The sequence below is a fragment of the Misgurnus anguillicaudatus genome, chromosome 15 (assembly GCF_027580225.2).
Source record: "Misgurnus anguillicaudatus chromosome 15, ASM2758022v2, whole genome shotgun sequence".
In the NCBI taxonomy this organism is placed as follows: Eukaryota; Metazoa; Chordata; class Actinopteri; order Cypriniformes; family Cobitidae; genus Misgurnus; species Misgurnus anguillicaudatus.
In genome coordinates, this window is record NC_073351.2 from 6197833 (window position 1) to 6204195 (window position 6363).

Sequence of the window (6363 nt, forward strand, 5' to 3'; positions counted from 1 at the left end):
CGGCTCGAATCTCCTGTTGGATGCGGTCAGCCAACCCATGCAGGAAATGATCCCACTGCGCCTCTTCGTTCCACTTACACTCCGCCGCCAGGGTGCGGAACTCGATGGAATAATCGGAAACGGACCTCTCCTCCTGACGCAGGTCCGCTAACAGTCTGGCCGCCTCCCTCCCGGCGACGGAGCGATCGAAGACCCGTTTCTTCTCCTCCGAGAGGGCGTGGAACGAAGCACAGCAGCTGTCGTGGTTCTCCCACACCGCCGTCCCCCAGAGGGCAGCCCTCCCCGTAAGCAAAGAGAGCACGAACGCCACCTTCACCTCCTCGGTGGTGAACGTGCGGGGCTGTAATGTGAAATGCAAAGAACAATGAGATAGAAATGATCGACAAAATTTCGGCTCACCCGCATACTTCTCCGGAATCGGAAGGCGTGGTTCGGACTGGGGAATACGTAGATGTTGTTGTTGAGCCTGGAGAGCGAGCTCGGAAACCTTCGTCACCATTGCTTGAAAAGCTCGACCCATCTCATCTATCGCCTTGTCCTGGCGATCCATACGACCTACAGCTCTCTGTAAAAATTCTTCTAGATGAGATGGGGAGCGATCGCCTGCTGCCTCCATGATGGTCAGATCCTTCTGTAATGATACAATAATGTGGAGGAGGCAAGCGCAGACGATCAACACAGATTTATTAAGAATAATGGTAAATACAATGAAACAACAGAATGAATGACTTAGTCCAGGATGTTGGCAATGGTGATCGAAGGTCTACGGTGGCGTGAAGAGTGTTGAATCGTGAAGTCGGTGAAGAGTGTGATGATGGCCAGTGGATACAACCAGGAACAAACCAAACACTCACACGAAGACGACAACACGAACACAAATCCAACACGACGACGAGAGACAATAATCCAAGTGGTAGCAGCAACATGAAATGAGGATCTGACAACAGGAAGAGAACTGAGTGAGTATATGTAGCTGATGGGTAATGAGGATCAGCTGGAGCGAGGCAATCAACACAGGTGACAACACTTAATCAAACGAGCACATGGCAGAGGTGAGTGAACAAACAAACACACACACACATGACACGGAGGAAACAGAGGATTTCCTACCGTGACATCACAAGGTCCACATGGACCAAAATGAAAAACTGGCTATGTTTGGGGTCACCCATGTTTTAGCCATTGATGGCTTCTATCAAGATGTTTTCAGGTAACAGCCTATGTATTGTTGTGGACACTAAGGGATTGCACACACATGGCTACCACATTCACAATAGAATGTGACTAAACTGTTAAACATCTATATATTATACTGAGAATAACTTTTTTGGAAGGGTTACACTCAAAAAGATAAATTAAACTGACTTTTTCATCCAATAGGCCTGCAGTACTTGCCTACGGTATGTGGGACCAGGTGCGAGTAGATCATTGAAAGGAGTTTTATTTGACCCTGTTCATGCAGGAGCTGCTGGCATCCCATCGCCATAATCAGGAGAGAAGGCCTTATTTACAGACTTCATCCACAAGGCTACAATATTATTGTTTGCTTCAGCAGCATACTGTTTATTTGGATAAATTTTCTTTACTATTACTGTGCTTTCCAAATTATAGGCTAAACATCCAATTGAACACAAAATTAACCTTGACCAAGAACAGATTTCTTTTTTTAATGTGGTTACAGCTTTAGACAACTGTAGGAAAAACACATTGGTCTTTATTTAAAATATTATATTGTAGTTACGTGATGAGCATTTTGTCAAAACTTTATATTCTACTCACGTGATGAGCATTGTGTTTTTATGTTACATTCCATATCGGAAAATGGTTCTGAAGCAGAATTCTTCATTTCGGAAGACTGTAAATTTACTAGCTCAGCTGTCAATGTGCATAATACCCGGTTAGGTTTAAATGTGCAGAATGGCTGCTGAGTTGATAAATTTACAGATTTACTTGTAATTCTGCATATTGACCAGTTTTCACGAATGGACCGTAACACATGTATTTTTTCTTAACCACCACAACATATTGACTGATGAATCTTTGTTGCAAATTCAGAATCATATAGTTGAACGAATCTGGCCTGAAGTCAACAACCATGTCAACTATCCACTGAAGACAGCGCTTCTGCAGTTGGTGGATCAAGAGGAAATAGACATGAACGACAGCCTTGTGAAATACTGCGTGTCCAACCTGACTGGTCAGTTGTGCCAGATTGGTTTTACAAAGCTGGTGAAGTCATGGAATGCACACAGAATTCCAGGTGAAATAAAACTGGTTTGCAAAGATTACAATAATTACAACAGGCATTCATAATACCAACAGTATAATCTTTATTTTACAGGTAAAGGTACACCAAATGACTTGGCTGGCCACGGGTGTCCCAAAAAAATCCCACAGGAGCTGTTGCCTCATTCAATGGAAGCAGCAGACCTTTCCAGCCAACAGCTGGGATCTTCACTGACCAGACATTCAATTTTTGGCATTTTCAACTGAACAGGACAAACTTGCAGCTGAGAATCAGTTTGCCGAGCAATATTCTGATATTTCAGACTTTTTCTCTGGAGCAGTGAACAATAACCTGGCTCCTTACAAACAGGCATTGCTCTATCTTATAACAAAAACTCAGCGCAATGTGTGAAAAGCCATTTGCTCTATTTGAACAGAATGTACATTTGTAACAATTACAATGAACACCAATAACATCCAGTCCAAACATGTAAATAAATTAACATCACCACTACAACTGACTCAAATTTTTGAATCAATAAAACAAACTCAAACACAACATGCCTATTTGTGAGTATAAAATGCAAAATGTTACTCATCTTCAAAAAGAGATCTCAGAACAGAAAATGCTTCTGACAGACCATTAACTTCAATTATAAAACGGTTAGTTCCAATCCTTGATTCTGATTGGTCAATAGGTGTGCTTTATTCATGATAAAACACTGCTATGACCGCTTCACCGGTTCTATTTAATATCACTGCGCCCTTAGCAACACCCTTAGCAACACATAAACATATAATGAGACAAAGTCTGAGAACAGTTTGTTGTTTTTATTTGAGCTTTCATGTTGTTGTTTGCAGTCAGGGAGTATTTTTTCTAGCGGAAGGAATGCTTTTATTGATTTAACTTCATGAAAGTTGCACTAATATTTTTTTTACTTTAATATTGTGTGGTAACCGTTTTATAAAAGCAATAAGGTACTCGAGGCAAGTGCTGTATCGTGAATAAGTAACGGCTGAAGGGGTTGCAGGCACTCCGCTTCGCGTCGTGCCTAACAACGCCCTTCAGCCGTTACTTATTCACGATACAGCACAGCCTCTTGTACCTTATTGCTTACATATGCTGTTGCCTGCGGTGTTCTCTCTACATTTTGCACAGTGCACAGAGGTCTCCTGCCACTGTGCTACACATGTTTTGCAGCCAACAATGCTTCGGCAACACTGTGTGAAGACTGGCTCAACAATGAACTCTAAAAATAAATAAAATGAGAAAAACTAGTAATTCTCTCTGTGTGTGTGTATAAAGTGTTCTTGATGTACTGGTTTCCTTTTTTACACAACTTAAATGCTTTTCAAAATGTCTTTGTTATTGTAGCATTACACCATGGGATGTTACACAAAGGTTTGCATCAGTACATGTAATTAATTGTAGTGGATGAGACACAGCTGACCTTGGTAAGATAATGTACTGTATATTTATTTAGAAATCTCAAACTTTGGCACACACTCCACAAAATGGATCCAAAATGATTTTACATGTGGGACAATTATCATTAATTGGGATACCTCTTCATACAAACAACACAGCAGAACCCTTGCTTGATGGTATGTAGCTGGGAAGGAGTCAGGATGACTCTTTGAGTAGTAGCCAGATTGGTGAGCTCTTTGACTGCTGCAGTGATATCTGGTAGGCTCTGTGATGCGAGTACAAGCTCTTCTATTTTCTCAGTGACCTTTCCAACGCCTGCAGCATCCTCACCTTTTTGGCTATTAGAAGGAAAAACATAATAGATAAATAAAAAAGGAAGGCTTTAAGTGGTTTTGGGGTAAAAACCTAACCTGTCACGACACGATTAAGGTAGAACCCAGGCGCATGACAGGTTGTGAACACAAAAGGAAGTTTTTTTTAAATAAACACAGAAAACAAAACCCATGAGGGAGTAAAACAAGGCAATAAATGGACAGAAGGGTAGTGATGGGACATCTGAAGTGAGGCTCCGGAGCTTGTGTCAGGCAAAAAGGGGCGTTCCAGATGAAGCCCCGATTCGAGGCTTGTATCGTTTCCGTGAAAATCACGTGACGATGACAAACGAGGCCTCGTTTTCTGTTGAATACGTCATTGCTTCATTCTGAGTATTGCTTACGGATAAAACTGGTTCGACACTCGCGTCTCTTGTTGGGTTTTGCAGTACGTTTGCATTGATGTTGAAGTGTTGGTTGTAGTAGCGAGTAGTGGCGAGGTAGTGAGTTTGTAGTATAGTTATCATTATATATCATAGCCTGTATAATATATTATATTACACTTAGTTTAGTAGATTATTAGAGTAAATTATACATAGCCTAGTTCCGTAAATCAGACTAAATTAGCATATCGTTCTAATATGTAATTATATTATTATGTTTATGATTATATATATATAGCCTACATTAGTAGTAGTTTTATTATATTATATATATACATTATTGCTGTTATTATTATTATTATTATTATAAGACTAGACTGTATTAGGGATAGCCTAGAAGGACTGAGGATCCATTGGGATATTGGAACAAACAGAAGCTCCAATTTATATAAGCTGGCACTGACCTTCTTATGTTGTCCAGCCTCATTGGTGCCCTGTGAAAGGGTGTTTTCTAAAAACAGACACCGCCTCAATCCAAATACTGTTAAAAAACTTTTGTTTCTAAATAAAAACCAGTAAACACTTTTCCGTGTTGCAGTTTGCTGTTCCACATTTCCAGTCCCATAAGTACTGCACTATTGCACCCCCAGTTCAATAAGCACTACATTATTGCACTCCCAGTCCCATAAGCACTCTACATTCCCAGTCAGCACTGCAGTGCACTCACAATAATTTCTTTACACTCATTTGGTGCATTCACTGTTATCACTTACCCAAAGAACTACTGAATAGTTGAACACAAAGTTGTGTATGTGTGAATTGTGTGTACATAGGTTAACACAAGCAGAGTAAAATAATTTGTTTAATATACTTTATTCAAAAGCCCACACCATGACAATTTGGTTGCTCAAAATGAATAGATTTGTGTGCGATTCATTGCTTTGCACAGCAGGTGTCACCTGAGAGCACATTGTTTCATGAGGCTTCGGGTAAATTAACCTTTTGGCGAACCAATGGGCTGGAAAGCCTCAGTGGTTCAGAAAGCCTCGTTTGGCCATCACTACAGAAGGGTAACATAAAACTAAATAACAAACTTACTAAACTAACCACACAGAATATGACTTAGGCTGGACAGGAATATGAATCACAGGGAAAACACACAGAATCTGCACAAACAATCAAGCACAAGACAGAGAACATGAGGGCATAATAAAGGGAACAAATCAGGATGGGAACAGGTGGAAATCATTAAACAATCAAAGCGGGAGAACACAAGGGAGCGGGGTAAAAGTGACGAGACACTGTAAACAAGTGGCAAAAACCACATAATATGAAGCCACATGTCCCCACACAGAACATTGTACTGTCAGGACCTTGCCATACAGAATAAGACCTGAATCCAACACAAGGGTCTGGCAAGACCCTGACATAACCTTTTGTTTGACAAAAACAATTAAATACGTTTTTAAGAGTTGCTTCTTATAAAATTCATTCATTCAAAACACTTGTCTCACACACAACAAAATGACAAGGGGATGTGAGTAAGCTTAAGATAAGATATAAATCTGGGGAAAAAATGCACTGCTGTACTTTATTACATTTGCAATAAATGGTAAGCCAACTTTACAGGATTAAGAATGGGTGTCCCAACTGTACCATGGTACTGTTTCAACTGTACTCTGGGTATGGTTAATACAAAAAATGCACCTTATGTTTATGAGAAAATTGTGAAAAATCCAAACTATTAATGCCTATTATATATTTATAATATTTTAGAAGACAAGCAAAAGGAACATCATATGAAAAAGTCACTTAATTTTTGCATCTGGTTTTTGTGTAGATATGAAGAAATTGTAAGTCTCTACTGTAACGTACTCGGTCTACTGTAAGTTACTCTAATCACGACGAGGACTTTAACCCCCTGGGGTCCAAAAATGCGGCGCCGCGTTTTGACGTGTTTTTTCCTTATCATGGCAGAATCAACTTAAAATAGTCCATCATTAATAATCATACA